We start from the raw sequence: 25,650 nt of genomic DNA on the forward strand, positions 1-25,650 counted from the left end.
AATGCCACCAAATGCACTCCGGCCTACCTGATGAGAGCGAGACCTGGCAAGTTACCTAATGATTTAGACATGGGAGTCTTAACACCAGACACAACATCACCAGATGCAGACTGGGATACAGAGCGGCAACAACAATACCGCAAAGTACAAGAATGTGTGGAGAAAAGTTTGTCCCAAGCAAGACAGAGGCAGGAAAGAAATTACAACCAACACGTCCCTGCAGTTCCCTTGACACCAGGAGAACAAGTACTTAAAAGAATGAGACGTGTTCACAAACTAGATGACCAGTGGGAAGCAGAGCCATACACCGTGATACCTTCAGACTTTAATAACACCAAAGTATGTATCATCAGCAAAGATGGAGGAGAAACCTTTGAAGCAGTCTCAAGAGATCATCTAAAGATGTGCCCTGACCAATTGAAGGACAAGAAAGAAGTCCAAGACACTCCACAACCCATAGTAGAGGTGGAAGAAAAGATTCAAACTATACTTGGAGAATTTTCTCAGACATGGACACAAGTAAATCAGGCAATAGTAGTACCAGTACTAACCTTTCATCAGCCTACTGCACCAGATGAAGAAGAGACTCTAAATAAAATGGCTCCAGTAACAGATACCACATCTGCAGAGGAATACGGAAATCTGTCCCTTGCTAACAGTGAATCTGACAATCTCATGGTGAGTCTAGGAGTAGAGAGAAGGCAGTCTAGAATACCTATCTTACACAAGTCTACTTATAGCATAGTGACTAATGCACAAACAGTAGACATCAGAGAACAGGTCAGGTCATCAGAAATACCTATAATGCGCAGATCCACTCGTAGTACTAGAGGTCAAATCCCTGCCCGTTACAGAGATTACATAATGTAAATAAAGTAATAAGAATGTATAGTTGTAATCGTTAAGCATGAGAGCCTACAGAGACTTACTGTAACAACCTTTTTAAGTATTCGTAATAACCAGTTAAAGGACAATTGGGCCACAGGACTATGTGTGGTCAGAACTGTATTTGTAAATAGTTGCTCCAAAAAGGCCTTTGAAATAAGCCGCCGGCGTGGCCGAAAAACAGGCCAATCTACAGAGAGCCCTGTAGCCATGCCCAGGGACGACACACAAAGTGGGTTAAGGCTGTTCCTAACAACCAAACTCCAGGTACAAGCACAAAGTCAATTCCTGGACAGCAGTGTAAGGACTGGTCGCTGCAGTAACTTTGCTATTGTTTCTTTTTCTTGTCTGGCTTTTGATAATTTTTACATTTTTAAGACTTTGCAGATTTGCATTAATTGCTGTTGTTAACAATTCTTGTTATATTTTCCTCAGTCCAGGAGTACTGAACTTAGCTGGGGGGAATGTGACACCCCAGAGTCCGGTTGTCACAGTGACATTACCTCCCTCTAATGGGTAAAGTCATGCTTGGAGGCAGAAAGGGACCTCCATGCCAGGTAACAGAGATAAAAAAAATCACAATTCCTACTGCAGGTCAGAAAAGGGGGATGCCTTATAAATTCTGGCCAGCAGAGGGGGTTGGTGAGTCAGCTAGCAATCAGCTGAGGGAGTTGTCATGGAAACGAAGCAGCTGTGAGCTGTGAGGAAAAATGACAGTTAAACGTGAGGACGTGAGGTAAAGAGATCTTTCTGGAAGATCTAGTCAGATGAAGACAGGGAGCCGAGCTGAGAGGAGCTCAATAGGCAGAGCTGATCTGTGAAGAGGGAAAGGACAAGAGCAGAGACTAAGAGACTCTAGGGAAGCTAAAATACTGTGTATAGCAGACCCCTGAGTGAAGCGCTAATAAAGAGAAAAGGGACATCAGAGTCCTAGGCTGACAGGAGCTGTAAGTCCTGATAGCCGAATATGAAAGTACAGGGGATTGTAAATTCCTGTGCACATTAATCACCTGAGGGCACGGCAGCAGATAAGGAGCCCGGGGCCGACGGTGAAGACAGCCATACAGGTTAGTGAAACCATCATGAATAGAGGGTCGCAGCATAGTTGTATACAGCGGAGACCCACACACAAAGCGCAGAAAGGAAGTTCCTAAATCCCCACCTGGCAAGGTGGATTCCCTGAATGCCTCCAGGTGAGCCGGACTCATTCCACCACCTGTATTTGGTACTCCGGACTGCAACCTATTACCAGTAAAAGGTAAAGAAACTGCACCTCTCTGTGTCTTTCTCTCATTTATCTGCACCCCAACGTTTACAGCCATTTTTACTATTTATTTAACATCTTTGCCGTGGGACTACAGCCCTACCTGTGGAGGGCTACAACATCATAGCTGCACCTAACATCCATCCCAGAGAAGCAACATCGCAGCGCTGGTCACCTCTGACCTGATTACCACAGGTGGCATCACGTATTTCACCATTTAATACTTTATTTTCATTTTTACCACAAAAATACCATACAACTTTCCCCTATTTTATTACTGGATGCCTCTGGGCCACGGACCGGGTCGCCGCCGCCATGACACCGTCCCCCATGGAAGTTGACGGGCCCGATACCGAGTACCCCCCGGCCCCGCGGGGCGCTCCATTTAATTTTTTAAATTGTTGGGTTCTATTGAAGTTGGAGAATGTACGAGTTGTTGCAGAATGTTTACATGTTCTTCATCTAGATTCTCTGCAGCCAATGATACCCTGATGGTCTAACCATATCTTTTGTCTGGCTGTGGGATTAAAGAGGAAGAGTAAACTAATATTTCCCAATGTTGCAGCTCTCTTTTCAACTTAACAAAATTTTTAAAATTAAATCGATATTTCAGAAACATATTCCTATTTTATATGAGGATTCCACTTTATCTACCGTTTTAGAATCAGGGTGTCACATAGTTGCTCAGTTGCACATAGTCAGATTGTGTAAGAGCACAACAAAGTGAATGCTTAAGGCTAGTTTCACTCTAGCGTATGGAGGAGTTGCGGATGGCTGCGGGCTTCCTCCATGAAGCTCCGCCCTGTCCACACCTCCTCTGGTTAGCTCCGCCTCTGTCAGCATGCAGCCTGCGTACCCTATTTTTAGCATTAGGTACGCAGGCCATGCCGATGTATGCGATACCTCCGCATGCATCGTTTTGATGGTGCGGCAACCTGCGCCAAACGCAGCATGTTGCATTTTGGTGCAGTCGCCGCACTGTTGAAACGACGCATGTGGAGTCATCTGCATTCATCAGCATGGCCTGTGTGCCTACTGCTAAAGATAGGGTATGCAGGCCGCATGCATGCCAACAGAGGCGGAGCTGACAGAGGAGGTGCATCCAGGGGCGGAGCTTCACAGAGGAAGCCTGCAGCCGTCCGCAGCTCCTCCATAAGCTAGTGTGAAACTAGACTTACTCTGTCAGCTGGGGCCTGATAAAGGCCACCTTTGCTTTCATCTTGGTACTCTTGAGATACAGGATCACAATTTTCTCTAAATACATCAATACTATTCTATTGCAGTGTATACTATAAACAGTCACATGATTGCAGGTTAAATTCCCTTAAGGCGACTAAAAAATACTATTGCATTTTTTTTGCACCATTTCATCCAATCTGAATTTCTTTTTCTCATTTTTCACTGGATTGTATGGCACAATGGATGGTGTCATGCAAAACTTTAACTCAATCTGCAAAAGATAAGGCATCATATTGCTATATGGACAGAAAAAAAAACATATAGTGCTTTAGACCCAGGATAACGAAAAATGCAAGTATGAAAACAATGCAGAGGCATCATGCTATTGATTTCTATATAAAAAAATGTATATAAATTACAATTTTTATTGGACACTTTAAGTGTTTCGTCTATTTTTTCACCCCCTTAAAAAAAACAATTATAGCCAGTATTTGGGCACATCTTGAAGGCATTGTCCTTAGAAAGGCAGATGGCTTGAAGCATTATGATGCTGCATTTCTGCTGTGCTTCCAGCTTGCCATTTTATATAAAACTTTTAATGAATTCACATGATAAACTGAATCATTATGCATCCAAAAGGCTACAGCAGAAAGGTTAATGAACTGTTTTAAAGCTCCTCAAAAGGTTAATTAATAAAATAATGGAATAATTTGAGCTGAATAAATAATATATTTATTGTTACCCACACTCATTTTACTATTAGCATTTTAATAAACTCAATGCATCTGACATAACAGCGGATTTTAAATTTCAATTTCATTAACCATTAATGTGTTTGCGCATTTTAGATAATCTATGTATTGAAATAATAGAACAAAAAAAATAGATAAAAAATCACGAAACAGCATGGCTATCTTTCTTCTTGGTACATGTCACAAAACTGAATCAAGAATATCTTTAATGGGAAACAATGGTGAGTTACTGTAGATTCAATGTACAGATAATAGAGAGTATTAAAATAATTATTTTGCATTATGCAAAAGTGGAGAAAAATGATTGCAATGTATATAGAATCAATCCACAGAGAATTCACGTTGAGTCGAATTTCCTGAATTTCGCAGGTCACCAGGAATTCAAACAGCTTTACATTTACATCTTCAAGATCCTATCCCAATATGAAAGTAGGTGTAATAATAATATTATTAGCAAATACCTCCAATTAGAAATGCAGTGTAGTTTTTCTGATTCGCTATGCCTCTTTCCTCATCTTTAGTCATTGCAGGACTTTAGATATCTATGGTTACGACAACTGATATAATGACAGTTAGCTAGTTGCTAGTGCTCCTAACCATAGATATCTAAGGTCCTGCAATGCCTGCACATGAGGAAAGAGGCATAGCAAATCAGAAAAACTATACTACATTTCTAATTGGAGGCATTTGCTAATATTATTATTATTGCGCCTACTACATATTGTGATCGGATCTTGGAAATGGGAATACCCCTTTAATTCACAATGATCAGCCAAAAACCACTGTGGAAGGGTGGGCTAATAATTATAGGTTTGGCCTCGTGGGATTCTCCAAATTACAATGCAGCTATCACGTCACATGTTCTAGCATAGTCAATGAGAGGAGACTATCACAGCCAATATGAAAGATAGGGGCTGTCAAAAAATGTAATTTTATGTTTTTATAGCAATGAGATTGGAAGACAGAATGCATACGTCATTTCACATAGAAAAAGGCCAGACATTGATTACAACTGCACTAATGTTGAAGCACATTGAAAATGGAAGTGGTAGTCAGTTTATCAAAAGATTCAAAAGAAAGGGAAGTGCTGAACCTTCCTAGTTATGTGACTGAGAATTAATTGATTTGTGATTTACTGTAGTTAAAGCACCTTAACGGCATTTCTTTTACTCTTCATACACTGCAATTGCAAACCAGAAGGGCAGTTCAATGCCATGTGTCCTACTTTTGCTAGTTAAGAAGACTATTAAAACACTTCAAAAATGTCAAGAATTTAGAAATACAAAATCAACTGTCTACCAGCTATAAGGGTGCATAATAGTGTTGCGCAATACCATTCGATACCCAAAAATATCGTATCGGATGGTATCGCCCAATACGAAAAAAATATCGGGTATCGCCGATTCCGATACCGGAAGTCCCATTCAAGTCAATGGGACTTCCGGTATTGGAATTAAAAAAAGCCCTTTATTTCCTTGTTGGCTAATTCTACATAATTGAAAACAAATATGAATCATGTAGAATGTATTGTGGGAGGTGGAGGAGACATTAAAGGCATAGAGGTTTATTCAAATCACATGGCATAGCATTAATTCCAATTTTTTTTTCAAGACGTTCGGAGTTAAAATGATATTGACTATGTTAACCTTTTTTATATTTTGTCAGATATGTATGTTTCACAACTTCTATGCTCTTCACCTTCTTTTGTACTTCTCCCACACTTTCTCCTTCATGATCCGCAGCAGTAGCATTTTTTTCATCAACTTTTTCTTCACCTTATTCATCTTCTTCTTCTTCACCTTCTTCCCATAATTTTTTTTTTCCATTCTTCATATTCTTCATTTTCAGCTATTATTAATTTTCATATGCTATTTCTTCATCTTCTTCCTATTCTTCTTCTTCTTCATTTTCTTATGGTGACAGGCATTTCTGTAGTACTTATCTATAAAAGTTATAAGATTATACCTTACGTTCTGCCTGTCACAAAAGATTTACAGCAGGATTTGTCCGCGTTCAGTTTGGCCTGCAGCAGCAGGCATTATCCAGGGTCACCACGAGGAGGAACGGACTCACCCCCATTTACTGCTTAGTCTTCTTCTGCTTATAATTCTTGATATCTTCTATGCTGATTTTTAGTCTTATTCTTAATGTTCTTCTGCTTTCTGTTCTTCTGCTTTTGCTTCTTCTGCTTCTTGTTATTCTGTCTTTTGTTCTGTATCTTGGTGGTTGTCTTAATGTTCTCTGTCCTGTTCGTCATATTATTTTGGGTCATATTTCTGGTCTTCTTTGGTTTGGTATTCAGGGTCGTCGTCATCAGGGTCGTCGTCATGGAGATCAATAAGGATTACCAAAGACAATTTCAAAAAGCTTGATCTTGGAAATGTAGCAGAAGGTACAAGAAGGCTGAGAAACTGGCGAGAACCAGCTGACAGTATTGGAACCCGTAGTGGCAGCAGAAGGAACAAGAGCCAATGCACTACCGAGGACCAACTGACGGTGCTGGACCACGGTTACTAAGCAGAAGGTACCTGTGCTAAAAAGCACTACCAAGGACCAGCTGACGTTGCTGGACCTCGGATACCGAGATGGAGGCACCTAGGACAAAGGCTCTGGTGAGAACCAGCTGACAGTGCTGGAACCCGGATGGGTAGCGGAAGGAACAAGAGCCAATGGCACTACCGAGGACCAACTGACGGTGCTGGACCACGGTTACTAAGCAGAAGGTACCTGTGCTAAAAAGCACTACCAAGGACCAGCTGACGTTGCTGGACCTCGGATACCGAGATGGAGGCACCTAGGCCAAAGGCTCTGGCGAGAACCAGCTGACAGTGCTGGAACCCGGATGGGTAGCAGAAGGAACAAGAGCCAATGGCACTACCGAGGACCAACTGATGGTGCTGGACCATGGTTACTAAGCAGAAGGTACCTGTGCTAAAAAGCACTATCAAGGACCAGCTAACGTTGCTGGACCTCGGATACCGAGATGGAGGCACCTAGGCCAAAGGCTCTGGCAAGAACCAGCTGACAGTGCTGGAACCCGGGTGGGTAGCAGAAGGTACCCATCCAAAGCAAAGTAGCCAGGCCGCAAGCCGGCCGCAGTTACCGAAACCCACAGTCGTACAGGGGGTCCATGTCCGATTGGCACTACGGATCCAGCCTTCAGTGCCAGTTCCTGCAGCCCACATAGGAGTCACCTAAACTGCAGGCACCGTAGAGTCATCTAACCCGGCCGCAAGATGACAGGACAACGGATTGGTGGCATAGTGACCTTGACACTATCCGGAAACAGCAGGCGTGCTGAAAACAGGCTGGGCAACAGGGAGTACCCGTGCCAAAGACACTGCCGAGAACCAGCTGACGGTGCTGGAACCCAGATGGGTAGCAAAAGCTACAAGAGCCAATGGCACTACCGAGGAACAGCTGACGGTGCTGGACCACGGTTACTAGGCAGGAGGTACCTGTGCTAGAAAGCACTACCAAGGACCAGCTGACGTTGCTGGACCTCGGATACCGAGATGGAGGCACCTAGGCCAAAGGCTCTGGCGAGAACCAGCTGACAGTGCTGGAACCCGGATGGGTAGCAGAAGGAACAAGAGCCAATGGCACTACCAAGGACCAACTAACGGTGCTGGACCACGGTTACTAAGCAGATGGTACCTGTGCTAAAAATCACTACCAAGGACCAGCTGACATTGCTGGACCTTGGATACCGAGATGGAGGCACCTAGGCCAAAGGCTCTGGCGAGAACCAGCTGACAGTGCTGGAACCCAGATGGGTAGCAGAAGGAACAAGAGCCAATGGCACTACCGAGGACCAACTGATGGTGCTGGACCACGGTTACTAAGCAGAAGGTACCTGTGCAAAAAAAGCACTACCAAGGACAGCTGACGTTGCTGGACCTCAGATACCGAGATGGAGGCACCTAGGCCAAAGGCTCTGGCGAGAACCAGCTGACAGTGCTGGAACCCGGATGGGTAGCAGAAGGAACAAGAGCCAATGGCACTACCGAGGACCAACTGACAGTGCTGGACCACGGTTACAAAGCAGAAGGTACCTGTGCTAAAAAGCACTACCAAGGACCAGCTGACGTTGCTGGACCTCGGATACCGAGATGGAGGCACCTAGGCCAAAGGCTCTGGCGAGAACCAGCTGACAGTGCTGGAACCCGGGTGGGTAGCAGAAGGTACCCATTCAAAGCAAAGTAGACAGGCCCCAAGCCGGCCGCAGTGACCGAAACCCACAGTCGTACAGGGGGTCCATGTCCGATTGGCACTACGGATCCAGCCTTCAGTGCCAGTTCCCGCACGCCACATAGGAGTCACCTAAACTGCAGGCACCGTAGAGTCGGCTAATCCGGCCGCAAGATGACAGGACAACGGATTGGTGGCATAGTGACCTTGACACTACCCGGTAACAGCAGGCGTGCTGAAAACAGGCTGGGCAACAGGGAGTACCCGTGCCAAAGACACTGCCGAGAACCAGCTGACGGTGCTGGAACCCAGATGGGTAGCAAAAGCTACAAGAGCCAATGGCACTACCGAGGAACAGCTGACGGTGCTGGACCACGGTTACTAGGCAGGAGGTACCTGTGCTAGAAAGCACTACCAAGGACCAGCTGACGTTGCTGGACCTCGGATACCGAGATGGAGGCACCTAGGCCAAAGGCTCTGGCGAGAACCAGCTGACAGTGCTGGAACCCGGGTGGGTAGCAGAAGGTACCCATCCAAAGCAAAGTAGCCAGGCCGCAAGCCGGCCGCAGTTACCGAAACCCACAGTCCTATAGGGGGTCCATGTCCGATTGGCACTACGGATCCAGCCTTCAGTGCCAGTTTCCGCAGCCCACATAGGAGTCCCCTAAACTGCAGGCACCGTAGAGTCGGCTAACCAGGCCGCAAGACGACAGGACAACGGATTGGTGGCAAAGTGAAATTGACACTACCTGGAAACAGCTGGCGTGCTGGAACCAGGCTGGGCAACAGGGAGTACCCGTGCCTAAGACACTGCCGAGCACCAACTGGCGTTGTTGGAGCCTAGGGACAATCATGGAGTAGGCTGAGGCCTACTAGGAGCCAGGTGTAAATCGGAGGTAGTTTGACTTTGGAGGGAGCAGGACACTTTGCCATACACACAGCAGGGGATCAGCTGACGTTACCGAACCCCACTTACACATGAAAAAGTGTTTTTTCTGTGCGAACAGCACTTCCGAGCACCAACTGGCGTTGTTGGAGCCCAGGGACAATCATGGAGTAGGCTGAGGCCTACTAGGAGCCAGGTGTAAATCGGAGGTAGTTTGACTTTGGAGGGAGCAGGACACTTTGCCATACACACAGCAGGGGATCAGCTGATGTTACCGAAACCCACTTACACATGAACAAGTGTTTTTTCTGTGTGGACAGCACTTCCATGCACCAACTGGCGTTGTTGGAGCCCAGGGACCATCATGGTGTAGGCTGAGGCCTACTTGGTGGCAGTTTTATATCGGTTCTGGACTACAACTGACTGTCAACGTGCTCCAATTAGGCATCTGTCTCCACTCTGTTTCCAGGATTTAACCTGACCACCAACACCGCTAGTTTATGCGCACAGTAGCCGTCAGCCCAATCCACACGTGTTCCTGTATTACTGGCGTTCTGTAATGTCAGCAGATCCCCTGATGTGTGTCTGGCAATGTCTCCTGCTCTGTCCACATTCCCACCACTTGTAGTTGGAAGGTGGACAGCGCAGGAAACAGTGCCGGACACACATTGGGGGATCACCTCACGTAACAGAACACCAGGAACACAGGAACAAGTGTGGAATGTGTGGACGGCAACTGTGAGCAGGAACTGGCGGTGTAGGAGGTCAGGGGAAATACTCGAGATAGAGTGGAGACAGAGGCCAAATCAGAGAATGTTTAAATCAGAAGTAGTTAGAATTTGGAGGCAGCAGCAGTTTGCCGTCCACACAGCAGGGGATCAGCTGACATTACCGAACCCCACTTACACATGAACAAGTGTTTTTTCTGTGCAGACAGCACTTCCGAGAACCAACTGGCGTTGTTGGAGCCCAGGGACAATCATGGAGTAGGCTGAGGCCTACTAGGAGCCAGGTGTAAATCGGAGGTAGTTTGACTTTGGAGGTAGCAGGACACTTTACCATACACACAGCAGGGGATCAGCTGACGTTACCGAACCCCACTTACACATGAGCGAGTGTTTTTTCGATGCGTACAGCACTTCTGAGCACCAACTGGCGTTGTCGGAGCCCAGGGAAAATCAGGTAGTAGGATGAGGCCTACTTGGAGCCAGGTGTAAATCTGAGGTAGTTAGAGTTTGGAGGGAGCAGTACACTTTGCCATACACACAGCAGGGGATCAGCTGACGCTACCAAACCCCACTTACACATGAGCGAGTGTTTTTTCTGTGCGGACAGCACTTCTGAACACAAACTGGCGTTGTCGGAGCCCAGGAAAAATCAGGTAGTAGGCTGAGGCCTACTTGGTGGCAGTTTTAGATTGTTTCTAGACTACTACTAACTGTCAACGTACTCCAATTAGGCCTCTGTCTTCACTCTGTTTCGAGTATTTCCTCTGGCTTACAAACACGACAGTTGCTGCTCTGAAATGCCGTCTGCACAACCTACACTAGTTCCTGTGTTACTGGTGTTCTGTAAAAGCAGCTTATCCCTAGAGGTGAGTCAGGCAATGTCTCCTACTCTGTCCACTTTTCCACTACAAGTTGTGGGAATGTAGACAAAGCGGGAGACATTGCCGGACTCACCTCTGGAGATCAGCTGATGTTACAGAGCCATGGTAACACAGGAACAAGTGTTGATTTTGCAGACGGCACTTGAGAGCAGAAACAGGCGGTGTTGGAGGCCTGAGGAAATACTCAAAACAGAGTGGAGACAGAGGGCAAATCAGAGAATGTTTAAATCAGAAGTAGTTAGAATTTGGAGGCAGCAGCAGTTTGCCGTCCACACAGCAGGGGATCAGCTGACGTTACCGAACCCCACTTACACATGAACAAGTGTTTTTTCTGTGTGGACAGCACTTCCGAGCACCAACTGGCGCTTTTGGAGCCCAGGGAAAATCAGGTAGTAGGTTGAGGCCTACTTGGAGCCAGGTGTAAATCTGAGGTACTTAGAGTTTGGAGGGAGCAGTACACTTTGCCATACACACAGCAGGGGATCAGCTGACGTTACTAAACCCCACTTACACATGAGCGAATGTTTTTTCTGTGCGTACAGCACTTCTGAGCACCAACTGTCGTTGTCGGAGCCCAGGAAAAATCAGGTAGTAGGCTGAGGCCTACTTGGTGGCAGTTTTAGATTGTTTCTAGACTACTACTAACTGTCAACGTACTCCAATTAGGCCTCTGTCTTCACTCTGTTTCAAGTATTTCCTCTGGCTTCCAAACACGACAGTTGCTGCTCTGAAATGCCGTCTGCACAACCAACACTTGTTCCTGTGTTACTGGGGTTCTGTAAAAGCAGCTTATCCCTAGAGGTGAGTCAGGCAATGTCTCCTGCTCTGTCCACTTTTCCACTACAAGTAGTGGGAATGTAGACAAAGCGGGAGACATTGCCGGACTCACCTCTGGAGATCAGCTGATGTTACAGGACCATGGTAACACAGGAACAAGTGTTGATTGTGCAGACGGCACTTGAGAGCAGAAACAGGCGGTGTTGGAGGCCTGAGGAAATACTCAAAACAGAGTGGAGACAGAGGGCAAATCAGAGAACATATTAAATCAGAGGTAGTCAGAAGTTGTAGGCAGCAGGAGAGTTTGACGTACACGCAGCAGGGGATCAGCTGACGTTACCGAACCCCACTTACACATGAGCGAGTGTTTTTTCTGTGCGTACAGCACTTCTGAGCACCAACTGGCGTTGTCGGAGCCCAGGGAAAATCTGATAGTAGGTTGAGGCCTACTTGGAGCCAGGTGTTAATCTGAGGTACTTAGAGTTTGGAGGGAGCAGTACACTTTGCCATACACACAGCAGGGGATCAGCTGACGTTACCAAACCCCACTTACACATGAGTGAGTGTTTTTTCTGTGCGTACAGCACTTCTGAGCACCAACTGGCGTTGTCGGAGCCCAGGAAAAATCAGGTAGTAGGTTGAGGCCTACTTGGAGCCAGGTGTAAATCTGAGGTACATAGAGTTTGGAGGGAGCAGGACACTTTGCTATACACACAGCAGGGGATCAGCTGACGTTACCGAACCCCACTTACACATGAGCGAGTGTTTTGTCTGTGTGGACAGCACTTCTGATCAACAACGGGCGTTGTTGTAGCCCAGGAATTACAGTTCAGGTCATAGAAACATGAACACCACAGGAGACCTGGATCCTGTTGCCAGACAATTATTTATTTTGGAAGAGGACTGGCAAATTCAGGTGAGATCCAGGCTTTGTTCATTTTCACAAAAGTAAGCCGGTCAACATTATCGGCGGATAGTCGCGTGCGACGGTCTGTTACCACACCACCTGCAGCACTAAAGACACGTTCCGATAATACACTGGCAGCAGGACTAGCCAGCACCTCCAATGCATACTGGCTAAGCTCTGGCCATGTATCCAACTTAGAGACCCAAAACTTGAACGGGGAAGAGCCGTCTGGGAGTACACTAACAGGGCAAGACGAGTAGTCTGTCACCATCTGACGGAAACGTTACCTCCTGCTGACTGGAGCCGTCTGTGATGGTGTAGCCGTTTGTGGCGGTCCCACAAAACTTTTCCACATTTGGGCCATACTGGCCTTGCCTTGTCCTGCGGCACTGCCTCTGCTACCTCTTTGTGCAGAGCTTCCTCCATTGCCTCTACCCACATGGCTGCTTTGAAAAGCACTACCAGCAACACTTGCGGGGGGAATGGAGAACATGATGGCCTGCACAAGTGTTTCTTGGTACTCCCGCATTTTTCGCTCCCGGTTCAACTGTGGTATGAGGCTTTGTAAGTTGTCCCGGTAGCGAGGATCTAGGAGGGTGTACACCCAATAATCAGCCGTGTGGAGAATGTTGGCGATGCGGCGGTCATTTAACAAGCACTGCAGCATGAAATCAACCATGTGCTGCAGACTGCCAACTGGACCGGAAACGCTGTCCCCAGCTTGAGGCAGCATCTCAGCCTGCTCAGCATCACCCCACCCTCGCTGTACACACTGACTACTAGAGCCTTGTGTACCTCCCTCCTCTGGAGAGATGTGTTCCTCCTCCTCCATTGACTCCTCGTCATCCTCCTCACTAAGTGTCCCCTGCCTGGGCCTTTGTGTGGAAGCACGTTGCGCAGACTTGCCAGAAGCAGATGGCATTTCTGACTCCTCATCCTCGACCTCTTCAAAAACCTCCTCACTTAGTGCTTGTAAGGTTTTTTGAAGCAGACAGATAAGGGGGACAGTCATGCTGACTAGTGCATCATCTGCACTGGCCATCCGCGTGGAGTCATCGAAGGCACGCAAAACTTGGCAGATGTCCCTCATAGTGGCCCACTCAGTGGTGGTGAAGTGTGTCCTGCGCACAGTGCGACTTGTTTGCGCCTGATGCAGCTGGTACTCCATTACTGCTGCCTGCTGCTCACACAACCGCTCCAACATATGTAACGTTGAATTCCACCTGGTGGGGAGGTCACATATGATGCGATGTTCTGGCAGGCGGAATCGGCGTTGCAGAGATGCAATGCGCGATCTTGCCATGCTGGAACGCCGCAAGTGAGCACACTCTAGGCGAACCTTGTGCAGCAGTGCATCAAGATCCGGATAGTCCCTCAGAAAGCTCTGCACGACCAAATTGAGCACGTGTGCCAGACATGGTATGTGAGTGAGGTTGCCTAGGCCCAGAGCTGCCACTAGATTTCGGCCATTGTCACTCACTACCAAACCTGGCTGGATATTCGCTGGCACAAACCACACATCGCTCTCCTGCTTGATGGCATTCCAGAGCTCCTGTGCTGTGTGGCTCCGATTCCCCAAAGAAATTAGTTTAAGGATGGCCTGTTGACATTTGGCCACACCTGTGCTCATATCTGGCCTAACAGGCTCATGCAGTGCTGATTCCGAGGAACTAGAGTAGGAGGAGGACTCAATATGTACAGACTGCATTCCTGCAATCCTTGGAGTTGGCAGAATACGTACAGAGCCACTCTCCAGATCTGTACCCGGCTCCACAACATTGACCCAATGGGCAGTGAGGGAAAGGTATCGTCCCTGTCCATGGCTACTGGTCCACGCATCAGTGGTCAGGTGGACCTTGCTACTGACGGCGTTTAGTAGCGCATTTTTAATTTTTCCCTCCACATGCTTTTGCAGGGCAGGGACGGCTTGCCTGCTGAAATAAAAGCGGCTGGGCACATTGTATTGTGGAACTGCCAATGACATAAAGTTCCAGAAGGTGTCAGTCTCCACCAGCCTGAATGACAGCATCTCAAGGGCCAGTAGTTTGGCAATGCCGCCATTCAGAGCCAGTGCTCGGGGATGGTTTGCCGAGTATGGCCGCTTTTTCTCCCATGCCTGTGCTACCGATTGCTGGTGAGTGGCCTGGGAGTGTGATGATGACTGAAAACGTGGTTCATTGGGTGGAATTTCACTGGGTCTCTGGACAACAGTGGCAGAGGTTCTTCCATGGCGTTCCAGTGAGGAAGCCGAACCAGCTGTGTGTGAGCTGGAGGAAGAGGCCCCAACACGAGCTGAAGAGGTGGTAGGTGCTGCTGAAGGTTGGCCTACATCTTCAGTGTGTCTGTGTAACTCCACCTCGTGCTTGGTACGCACATGTTTCCACATATTTGTGGTATTGAGGTTGCTCACATTTTTCCCTCGTTTAACTTTCTGATGACACAGCTTGCATTTGACAAAGCAAATGTCATCTGCAACTGTGTCAAAAAAGACCACGCACTGCAAGTCCCGGGAGCGCCCGTTTTGTGTTTTGGAAGAGGATTGCTCCTCACGGGTGCCAAAGTGGAGGCTACAGGCAACCAAGTCTGCCCCCGCCCTCTCCCTCCTGTTTTGGCCGATCGGGGAATCTCTTCCTCAGAGCTGCTCCCACCACCTTCCTGTGGCTGACGCCATGATGGGTCAAGGACCTCATCATCTACACTCCCCTCTTCAAGCACCGGCTGGTCCTGGGTTGTCTCGCCAGCACCGTATGCACCAGAAATTGGCAACTGAGTCTCATCATCATCAGATGAGCACTGAAGTGTGCTGACAATAGGCACTGGCCCACCCGCCTCTTCAGATTCAGAGGGACAAAGCAGTTGCGCATCACTGCATGCTCCCTCTTCTTCACGCTCTAGAATGCTGCTTGGCTGGCCACCTCTTTCTAAGCCAACAGATTCTGAGAACAGAAGTAAAGATTGAGATGGCTCCTGTCCTGGGCTCTCAGACTGCCTGGGCAATTTGGCAGGTGGTGAAGAGACAGATGGTTGCTGTTCAATGCTCTGGCCCTGAGAGGATGCGGAAGTCATTGAAGTGGATGCGTTAGCTGCCATCCATCCGACAACGGCTTCAATTTGTTCGTCACGCAGCAGTGGGGTACGGCGAGGTCCTACAAAGCTGCGCATGAAGGACTGTTGCCTGGTAAAAGTGGGGGATGCCGGGTCACTGGTGGCCGCAGCAGGCACCGAATCCCCACGTCCTCTCCCTTCTGAATCCCCCCGTCCTCTCCCTGCTGAAACTCCACTGCCACAACCACGTGCCTTACTCCCTGCCTTCTTCATCTTGGTAGACTGATAAAGATAGGCAGAAAAGTAAAAAAGGGGGGGCTCAGTGTTCTTATTCCTGAACACCTGCTAACCAGTATAAGAAACACTAATTTTGACAAGAGTGTGTGTACTACACTTTAATATGATCTAATGTGGCCTACACAACTCTAAAGTGGAGTGTTGGGTGAACTTTACTTCCTTTTTTTTTGGGGGGGGGGAAAAATAAAAGGATGTGACCAAAGTTTGAAAGCTATAGTATCACAAACTTTTTGGAGCGATTACAATGCAGGAAGCTAACCTACAATGCAATCGATGAGGCTCCAAAAAATAGGGTGATACTAGTCTGGCTGGCCCTGAAGGGCACAAGCCAGCAAAAAGGCTCCTCTATCTAATCCTATATAGTGTTTGCAACCAACCAATGACAATGGATGCGGATGGAAGCACTCTAATATAGGAGCAAAAATCTGGACAAATTTGCTGCTATAAATAAAAAAAAAAAGGACTGTGTATGAGGCAGTGGCGCACGCTGAGCGGACTACCACCAGCGGTGGCTGTAGAACACACTGCAACGTGAGCTGCACTCACACACAGAGAGACCTATCAGACAGCCAAAAACAGTGCAGAGAAATGGGCTATAGCACTGAAAGGCTGCTGAAAGGCTCCGCTGTCCACTCCTTTATTGTTTGCAACCAACGTATATGGATACGTATGGAAGCACATTATACAGGAGAAAAAAAAAGCAGCAATAAAAGAAAAATGTGTATGAGGCAGAGACACACGCTGGGTGGCCTACAAGCAGACGTGCCTGCAGGACACACTACACAGAGTGGGTCTGCACTCACACAGCCCTTGCAGACAGCTATTAAAACAGGGCTGCTGGGCTACAAAAATGCTACAGTGGTGGATTATGTAGCCTGGGTAGAGCAATAGATATTTTTGATGATCGCTATTTCTAACTGTCCCTCACAGTCTTCAACAGCAGCCTGTCCCTAACTGAATTCACAGCAGAGTGACCAGAAATGGCGGCTGCAGCGGTTTTTATAGTGCATCATGACATCATTTCAGCAGCCAATCACAGCCATGCCAGTAGTTAACATGCCTACATGCCTAACAGGATGTGCCCACACTTCTGAGGATCCCCATTGGCTGAATCAAATCGAGCGGGCTCCTAGCATTATGGGAACTTCCGATTCCGGTATTCGATATGAAAAAAGTATCAGAACTAAGTATCGTAATTCCGATACAGCTAATATCGGCCGATACCCGATACTTGCGGTATACGGAATGCTCAACACTAGTGCATAATGTTAAAAATGTTCATTTACCTTTTTCACAAAGATCTTTGTTGTAGAAGTCCCATATTAGACTTGTACCTGCCACCCAAAAACAGACACCTGTTGCATGTGCTTACTTTTGGGACGTGAAACTAACAAGCTTGTCTTGTCATTGTTCTCTTTTGAAAAAGTAACAAGGGTTTATTTTTGAAAAAATCTTTTTATGATAGGCACACATTTTTTAAATACCTGTTTTAAAAGTACAATTTATCAAAAGAGCACCCCACGATCATCTTGCTCACTGTTACCTTATTTTCTCTACCAGGCGAGAACCTGCGTATACCTACTTAGCATTTTGTACAGAGAGAAGGCTGGTAGTGCAATAAGAGACTGCGCTGCTGTGGTAGAATTCAAGGTATCTTTATTGCCAACGCGTTTCCTGAGCCAGTCCCAGCTCACTTCATCAGGGCATGTTACAGAAGTTCATTGCAGGGGTATATATAAACATAAAAAAAAAAAGGGGGAGGCGCCAAGAATAGTCAGGTGACACGTCAGCATGGATACATATACACGAATCATACAAAACAATAAAACTTTATTACAACCATATTAAAACGATGTTTAAAATGCCATAAAAAGAGTGTTGGTATAAAAAACGTGATTAAAAAATAAAAAGACACGTGGGGGATCACGAGGTAAAAGATTAAAAAATGGCTCTCGAGTCCTGGGGTGGATTAGAACTTGCCTCAGAGGATATAATCTTACTAATAGGGAGCAGGCAGCATTGACTAAGCTTGAGAAAAACTGCAATATTATCATCAAATCTGCTGATAAAGGTGGTGGTATTGTAATACAGGACAGGAAAGACTATGTACAGGAATCCTACAGGATTTTATCTGACACCAATTTTTATGAAAAACTCCCCCACAATCCCATCCCTTCTGCCACTATTGCTTATAACCTTTTAATCAATGAAGCTTTTACTGAAGGAACCATCAATGATCAAGAGAAGAAATTTCTGGTCAATAAAAATCCATCCACTCCCTTCATTTATCATCTTCCTAAAATACATAAATCTACAACCAACCCCCCAGGTAGACCCATAATTTCTGGCATAGGGTCCCTTAGGCTAGTTTCACACTTGCTTTTTTTTGCAGCGCGTTTTTCCCACAAAAAAACGCATTGAAAAAACGCATACATAAGCATACAACTGCTGCGTTTTTTTCAAGCATTTTTATGAGCATGCATGAAAAAAACGCAGCGTTTTTATGCGTTTGTATGCGTTTTTAGCGCGTTTTTACCGCGTTTGCGTTTTTTTCCAACATTTTTAGGTGGCCCCTCACACTACCCAAACCATGACTTTACTAACCCTAACCCTGACCCTAACCCTAACCCTAACCCTGACCCTAACCCTAACCCTAACCCTAACCCTGACCCTAACCCTTAACCAAATCATACTTAACCCTAACCCAAACCCTAAACCCTAACTAACCCTAACCCTAACCCTAACCCTGACCCTAACCCTAACCCTAACCCTGACCCTAACCCTAACCCTAACCCTGACCCTAACCCTAACCCTAACCCTGACCCTAACCCTTAACAAAACCATACTTAACCCTAACCCTGACCCTAACCCTAACCCTAACCCTAACCCTGACCCTAACCCTTAACCAAACCATACTTAACCCTAATCCTGACCCTAACCCTGACCCTAACCCTAACCCTAACCCTAACCCTGACCCTAACCCTTAACAAAACCATACTTAACCCTAATCCTGACCCTGACCCTAATCCTTAACAAAACCATACTTAACCCTAATCCTGACCCTAACCCTGACCCTAACCCTAACCCTAACCCTAACCCTGACCCTAACCCTAACCCTAACCCTAACCCTGACCCTAACCCTTAACAAAACCATACTTAACCCTAATCCTGACCCTAACCCTGACCCTAATCCTTAACAAAACCATACTTAACCCTAATCCTGACCCTAACCCTGACCCTAACCCTAACCCTAACCCTAACCCTGACCCTAACCCTAACCCTAACCCTAACCCTGACCCTAACCCTTAACAAAACCATACTTAACCCTAATCCTGACCCTAACCATGACCCTAATCCTTAACAAAACCATACTTAACCCTAACCCTGACCCTAACCCTAACCCTAACCCTGACCCTGACCATAACCCTAACCCTAAACCCCCTTAACTAACCCTAACTCTAACCCAAACCCCTAAATTCCATGGTTTAAAAAAAAAAACGCATATGCAAAAAAACGCATACATGAGCATGCCAGTGCGCACATATGCGCATCCATAGGCTATAATGGCCATTTTTAGCGCAAAACGTGCGCATATGTGCGCATGCGCTTTTTTGCAGGGCCAAAAAATGCAACATGCTGCGTCTGGAAAATCCCAACGCACACCCCAAAAAAACGCAGCGCATGAAAATCGCATACATGCGCTGACCAGTGCGCAGGTATGCGCACCCATGTTAAATATAGGGGAAAAAACGCATGCGCAGGTGTGCGTTTTTTTCCAGCGCTAAAAAACGCAAATGTGAAACCAGCCTTACAAGTAACTTGTCCTTTTTTATTGACCGAATAATGCAACATCATGTTCTCTTGTTACCCATCCACCTGAAGGACTCCACTGAATTGATTAATCTGGTTCATGATGTGTTATGGAAAGACTCTTATTATTTTATTTCATTTGCTGTATCTGCTTTATATACAAACATTGAACATGAGTTGGGTCTTGAATGTTTTAACAGGTTCCTTTTATCAGACATTCGTTTATCTGTTGCACAAAAAGCTTTTATCTACAAAGGGATGGATTTTATTTTGCATAATAACTTTTTTACTTTTCTGGGGGAATTTTATCACCAGACACGTGGGACCGCTATGGGATCACGAGTAGCACCTACGTATGCAAATCTTTTTATGGGGGTCTTTGAACAACATTTTGTCACCAATGAGACTTTTAATAAAGGCATCATTTTATACAGAAGATACATTGATGACCTGTTCTTAATCTGGGACAATGACGTTTTAGATGTGGGTGCTCTTATTTGTTCCATCCAGAATAATCCATGGGGCTTGACTTTTACCCCACATGTTAATAATCAGTCCATGGATTTTTTAGGCATCACATTTTTCATCAGGGATTCCAAGATTTGCAGTAAAACGTTTTTTAAAGAGGTGGATTCTAATAGTTATGTACATTTTAAGAGTGGACACTACAAAAAATGGCTTTTTAATATTCCTCACAATCAGTTCCAAAGGATAAGAAAGAACTGCACTAATGATGAGGATTTTAACACACAATCCGAGGTCCTGAGGGAAAGGTTCCTTGCTCAGAGGTAACCCAAAAAACTCATTAGTTCTACATGTGATAATGTTTTTAAAAATTTTAACCAGAATATTCTCCTCAGCAAATCTCTGGCTAAACAAAAGAAAGATGATGCTGAACTCTTTAGAACAAATTTTATTACAACATTTAGTTCACAACAGAACAGGATAAGAGATATTCTAAATAATTTATGGCCCATCATTAAGAAGGACCCGATACATAATGGGGTCCTTCCAGACAAACCTGCTATCACCTTCCGAAAGGCCAGGTCATTAAAGAATATTCTGGCTCCAAGTAGACTTCTACCCCAGAAGCCTACTACCCATACCATTTCATCACCAGGGATTTATAAGTGTCACTGTCCTAATTGTGCTTGCTGTCATACCATTTCACACTGCACGTCTGTGTTTGTCCACCCCATTACACTTGAAAAATTTCCACTCAAATTCCACCTCACTTGTCATTCCTCTCATGTTACATATGTCATTTCCTGTCCTTGTCCCAGATTGTATGTAGGTCGCACTACACAAGCACTACATTGTCGCATGATTTCACACCGTCACAATATCAAAATAGGCTTCCAAAAACATGGACTTTCACGACACTTTGACACCACACATTCCAGAGATTTCAGTAAAGCCACCATTTATCCCATTGATCACATACCAGACCACATCCCCAATAGGTTTCAATCACTATGCAGAAAGGAAGTTTTTTGGATCTACAAACTCAAATCTATTGAGCCCAATGGTCTTAATATCATCAATGATGTTTTTTATTGATTTTATTTTGACCCTGTGTTTTAATATCTTATCCTTTCAATTCCTTTATATCATCATCTTCGTTTTTTAAAGAAAAAAATTTTTATGCATTTTTTTTTTTCACCCATGAATTTTTTTTTTTTTTTATTATGTCTTAACACTCAATTTTTAACCATTTTTATATCACATATTCCAGGGAGTTTCTTTTTGTTGTTCTTCTCTTTTCTCCACCTAGAAAAAAGATATTTGAGACTAGTTTTAGCTATTTACACATGATTTTAACCATTTTCTCCTCACTTTCCAGTTTCACATGTAGCATAGTGGACTAATACCATGAGTTATATCTTCGAAGGCAAGTTCTAATCCACCCCAGGACTCGAGAGCCGTTTTTTTAATCTTTTACCTCGTGATCCCCCACGTGTCTTTTTATTTTTTAATCACGTTTTTTATACCAACACTCTTTTTATGGCATTTTAAACATCGTTTTAATATGGTTGTAATAAAGTTTTATTGTTTTGTATGATTCGTGTATATGTATCCATGCTGACGTGTCACCTGACTATTCTTGGCGCCTCCCCCTTTTTTTTTTTATGTGTATATATACCCCTGCAATGAACTTCTGTAACATGCCCTGATGAAGTGAGCTGGGACTGGCTCAGGAAGCGCGTTGGCAATAAAGATACCTTGAATTCTACCACAGCAGCGCAGTCTCTTATTGCACTACCAGCCTTCTCTTTGTACCAAGTCCTTGGACCTCGTGCAGACTGCTGCAGCTGTTTTATGCGATTATAGGTGTTGTGACTCTCACAACCCTATCAGGTGAGCCTAACACTTGCTGTGCACTCATCTACTTTCCATACAGACCTACGCATTGGAAGCGCCCTGTCTCCCCCTTTTCTTTTTACTTAGCAATTTGGTTACACTGCATTTTTAATTAAGGGGTAGAATTAAAAAAAATAAATAAAAATATAGAAAAGGTAAATACTTTATTTAACGACAAGCAAAAGGGTAACAATATTTTGAACTTTGACTTTCAGACACCATATCTCACCATCTACTACTGCTTCAATCTTGACACTACCATCATTTTATAGACAATCATCTTGGCTATTTCATGCATAAATTTGATTCGCAACTATTTTGCATATGATTGGTTATGCAGATTCTTATATGTCACCGCATTGCTTTTAAAAATCTAAATTTCAATTTTTATTATTTTCTTTCAATACAATAAATATCTGGAGAAGGAATATTCTCACATTGAATATTTCTGCTGAAAAACAAAACAAAAAAATAAAAAAGCCACATCAGATAAACGATCTTTTGTCACTGAAATCATGGTTTAATAAAATATAGGTCCAGAGAAAATAAAGACACAAAAGCAACTTCTCCATGTTGTTGTTGGATTTAGCTCTCAAAGATGCTTGAAGTTACAATGAACACGGGGCGGAAGGGACACTTTGGACCCAATTCATCATTTGTAATTTTTTGGAAGTTACTTTTCTCTGTGTGTCTTGTGGTACTCACTGATGTTTTTTGTGACAAATTCATAAAAATGATGCATGTGGTTTATGAGTTTTACACACAATAAAAACATATGATTTTCTTTTCAATCTTTAAACATGTTATTGCAACTCTGGTGCTCTCAGTCACATGTTACCCTAAAATATAAATTCAAGGATGGGGTAACTAAGCATAAATACATTTGAATCAAAATTTGTACCTTTCAAAAAGTCACAAATGATGAATGAGGTGAAAGCATCTGCATATCCTAAATTCCGCTAACAAGTACAAAGTAAGAAAGATGCAGTGTGACTGACGATGGAAATAAAAGGACCAGTCAGGAAGCAGTGGGGCACCTGGGAAGGTGAGTATTGGTGAAAAAGCCTATATACTCACCCCTCCGAAGGACCTGCTATTGTCCAGTCCTCTTCTTTCCAAGGCGCGCACCGCATCTCTAAGACTATTGGCCTCTTCCTTTCATATGGACTCTAGGAAGATACAGGCTATTGTGGATTGGGTGCAACCCAGAGATCGCAAAGGTCTTCAGCATTTCCTGGGATTCGCCAATTATAGTGAATTCATTAAGGGGTTCTCCCAGATTGTCAAACCCCTTGCGGAATTAACTCGTAGGGGGGCTGATCTTAAAAACTGGTCAGCTTCAGCTGTGGTGGAAGTCACCGAGTGTCAGAAGGTTGTGACGTTGAATCAGATCCTTATACACATTAACCTCCAATGCCTAGATGGGGCTGTAAGTCCACACTCAGGGAGAAACCTGTCACTATGATAAGCATTGGGGGTCAAAAATACCCCCTCTCTCGTCATATTAGAAGGCCAACCTGCTACCTTTGAAAATACAATGACATATGATAAGGTTATTAATACTAGACAGTGTAGGACCGCCCCGACCACAGAGTCACCTTGTCGATGGTGGGACGGCTTTTATGCTATGTTTGATCAAATACAGTATTACTAAGAACTCTGTATGATTTAAATGCACTTTTTACTTATTTAATTATAGCAGGGTTTTTTTTCATTTTGTCTTTTGTATGTTTTGTATATAATATACTGTGTAAAGTGTCAAGTGCAAAGAAAATCTGCAATATAAGAATGTCCAAGATAATGGATAAACCAAGTTAAGTAGTATATTAATAAATAACATTAGATAGGTCTTGTATTTAGTTGTGTGCTACTAAGCACTTTTTGAATATTTTTAATGTATTTTTTGCCACATAGATTATTTGAAATTGTTTTTCAGCATCCATGACCTGATGCCTTTTTTCTTTTCTTGTGTTGCTAGATTTTATGTATCAGTAACCAATACCTGATGACATCTTACAACTTTGGTTTCTTTTTTCCCATCAAACATTTTAATCTTTAAGAAATACCATCTGCTACATCTAACAAGCTGAATTTAGTCACATGTAAAAAGAGTTTCAGAAGCTGACATTTATCTTCAGACTCTTCTGCCAGCAGAAAGCTCAGCTCTGCAAATGTCACTGGGAATGAGTAAAGTTTTATATTCTTATTGGTACAGCTGAAAAGTAATGCAATGTCTGCTGCTTCTATCTGAATGCTACAGAAACGAATTATGTCACTGGAAAACGTACCTTTCTATTATGTAGATTTAAACTTTGCTTTTCATTGTAAGAATAGAAAATTTTAAAGAATTTTTTAACCTTTTGGTATATTATAGTACATTTATGAACTTGTTGTATGCAGTGGATCTTTTAAAGGTGATCTGTCGCCAGATTTCACAATACAATCTGAATGAATTATTAAAAAGATGTCCTGATATTGATACCTAGAGCTGCTCATTTAAAATGTTTATTTGAACCCAATGACATACTAGTAACATAACATATTATTACATCATGGTGCAGGTGTTGGTATATGGAGTGTACTTAGGAGCCAAGCATACTCCACACAGGTTAGGTGCCGCCTGTGTTATGCAGCCATCATTTGCTTCTGACAACTAATGAGTTGCCACCTTGGTGCTCCTGTGAAACCCAGGTACAGACTGGGCTTCATAGGAGACAGTGATTTTCAGACATATTGCAGTATTTAATACATGTAATCACAGGTCCAAATCCCCTATAGGGATAAGAAAAAATAAAAAGTAAAAAAAAGGTTTTCCCCATTCAAAAATAAAATAAATATATATATGGTATCGCCATATTTGTAAAAGTCCACTATATCAAAATGTAAAATTATCTAACCTAAAAGGTCAACACCATACATAAAAAAAGACTGAATCACGAAAATTAACATTAAAAACTACATCATGGCCCCCTTAAATAACAAGCCTTCATTCATCTTTATTGATGAATAATAAACAAAATACGTATTTTGGAAAGTTAAAGGAAAGTGAACAATCACATGCACCTGTGCAGTAATTTGTACCATAAATTAACCAGCAAATTCTACATGGAATCAGTAATAGGTACAGTACAAACATACTCAAAAAATACCATCATAGAATTGTAAAAGATAACAGCATATAACACTGGTCAACAGCATTTTTGGTGCCAAAGATATTTCATCGAATTTAGGGTATTTTTGGGGTGCTGATTCTGAATATGTCATCAGTTTTGCCAGATTGGCTCAAGTTTTTGAGATTTTTGGTATCTTATTTATAGCACTTGTTGGTAAATGCGACGCATCATCTCATTAATTTCTTTGGATTAGTACTTGAACTGAGCAGTTCTCAATATAGTTTTGTGTTAATTAGTGTTCTAAAAGTTTGTTCATAGCTTGATTTTTGCACTAACTTTATGTTGTTGTCTGTTTTCCAGTGAAAAGCATGAACTCATCATGAAGAAGTTGTCTTAACGATCCAGACTCATTCTGTTACATTTGTGGTGAATATACACTGCCAAAACATAGAAGAAACATAACACACTTCGTAAAAAAAGTGTATTTTGCCTATTTTGGGGTTATGCTTGGGGACCAAGACAAGTTTTGGGCACCACACATAGTGTGCAAAGCATGTATCGAATTATTACGAAA

The sequence above is a fragment of the Dendrobates tinctorius genome, unplaced genomic scaffold (genome assembly GCF_039654945.1).
Source record: "Dendrobates tinctorius isolate UK_male_01 unplaced genomic scaffold, ASM3965494v1 ptg000022l, whole genome shotgun sequence".
In the NCBI taxonomy this organism is placed as follows: Eukaryota; Metazoa; Chordata; class Amphibia; order Anura; family Dendrobatidae; genus Dendrobates; species Dendrobates tinctorius.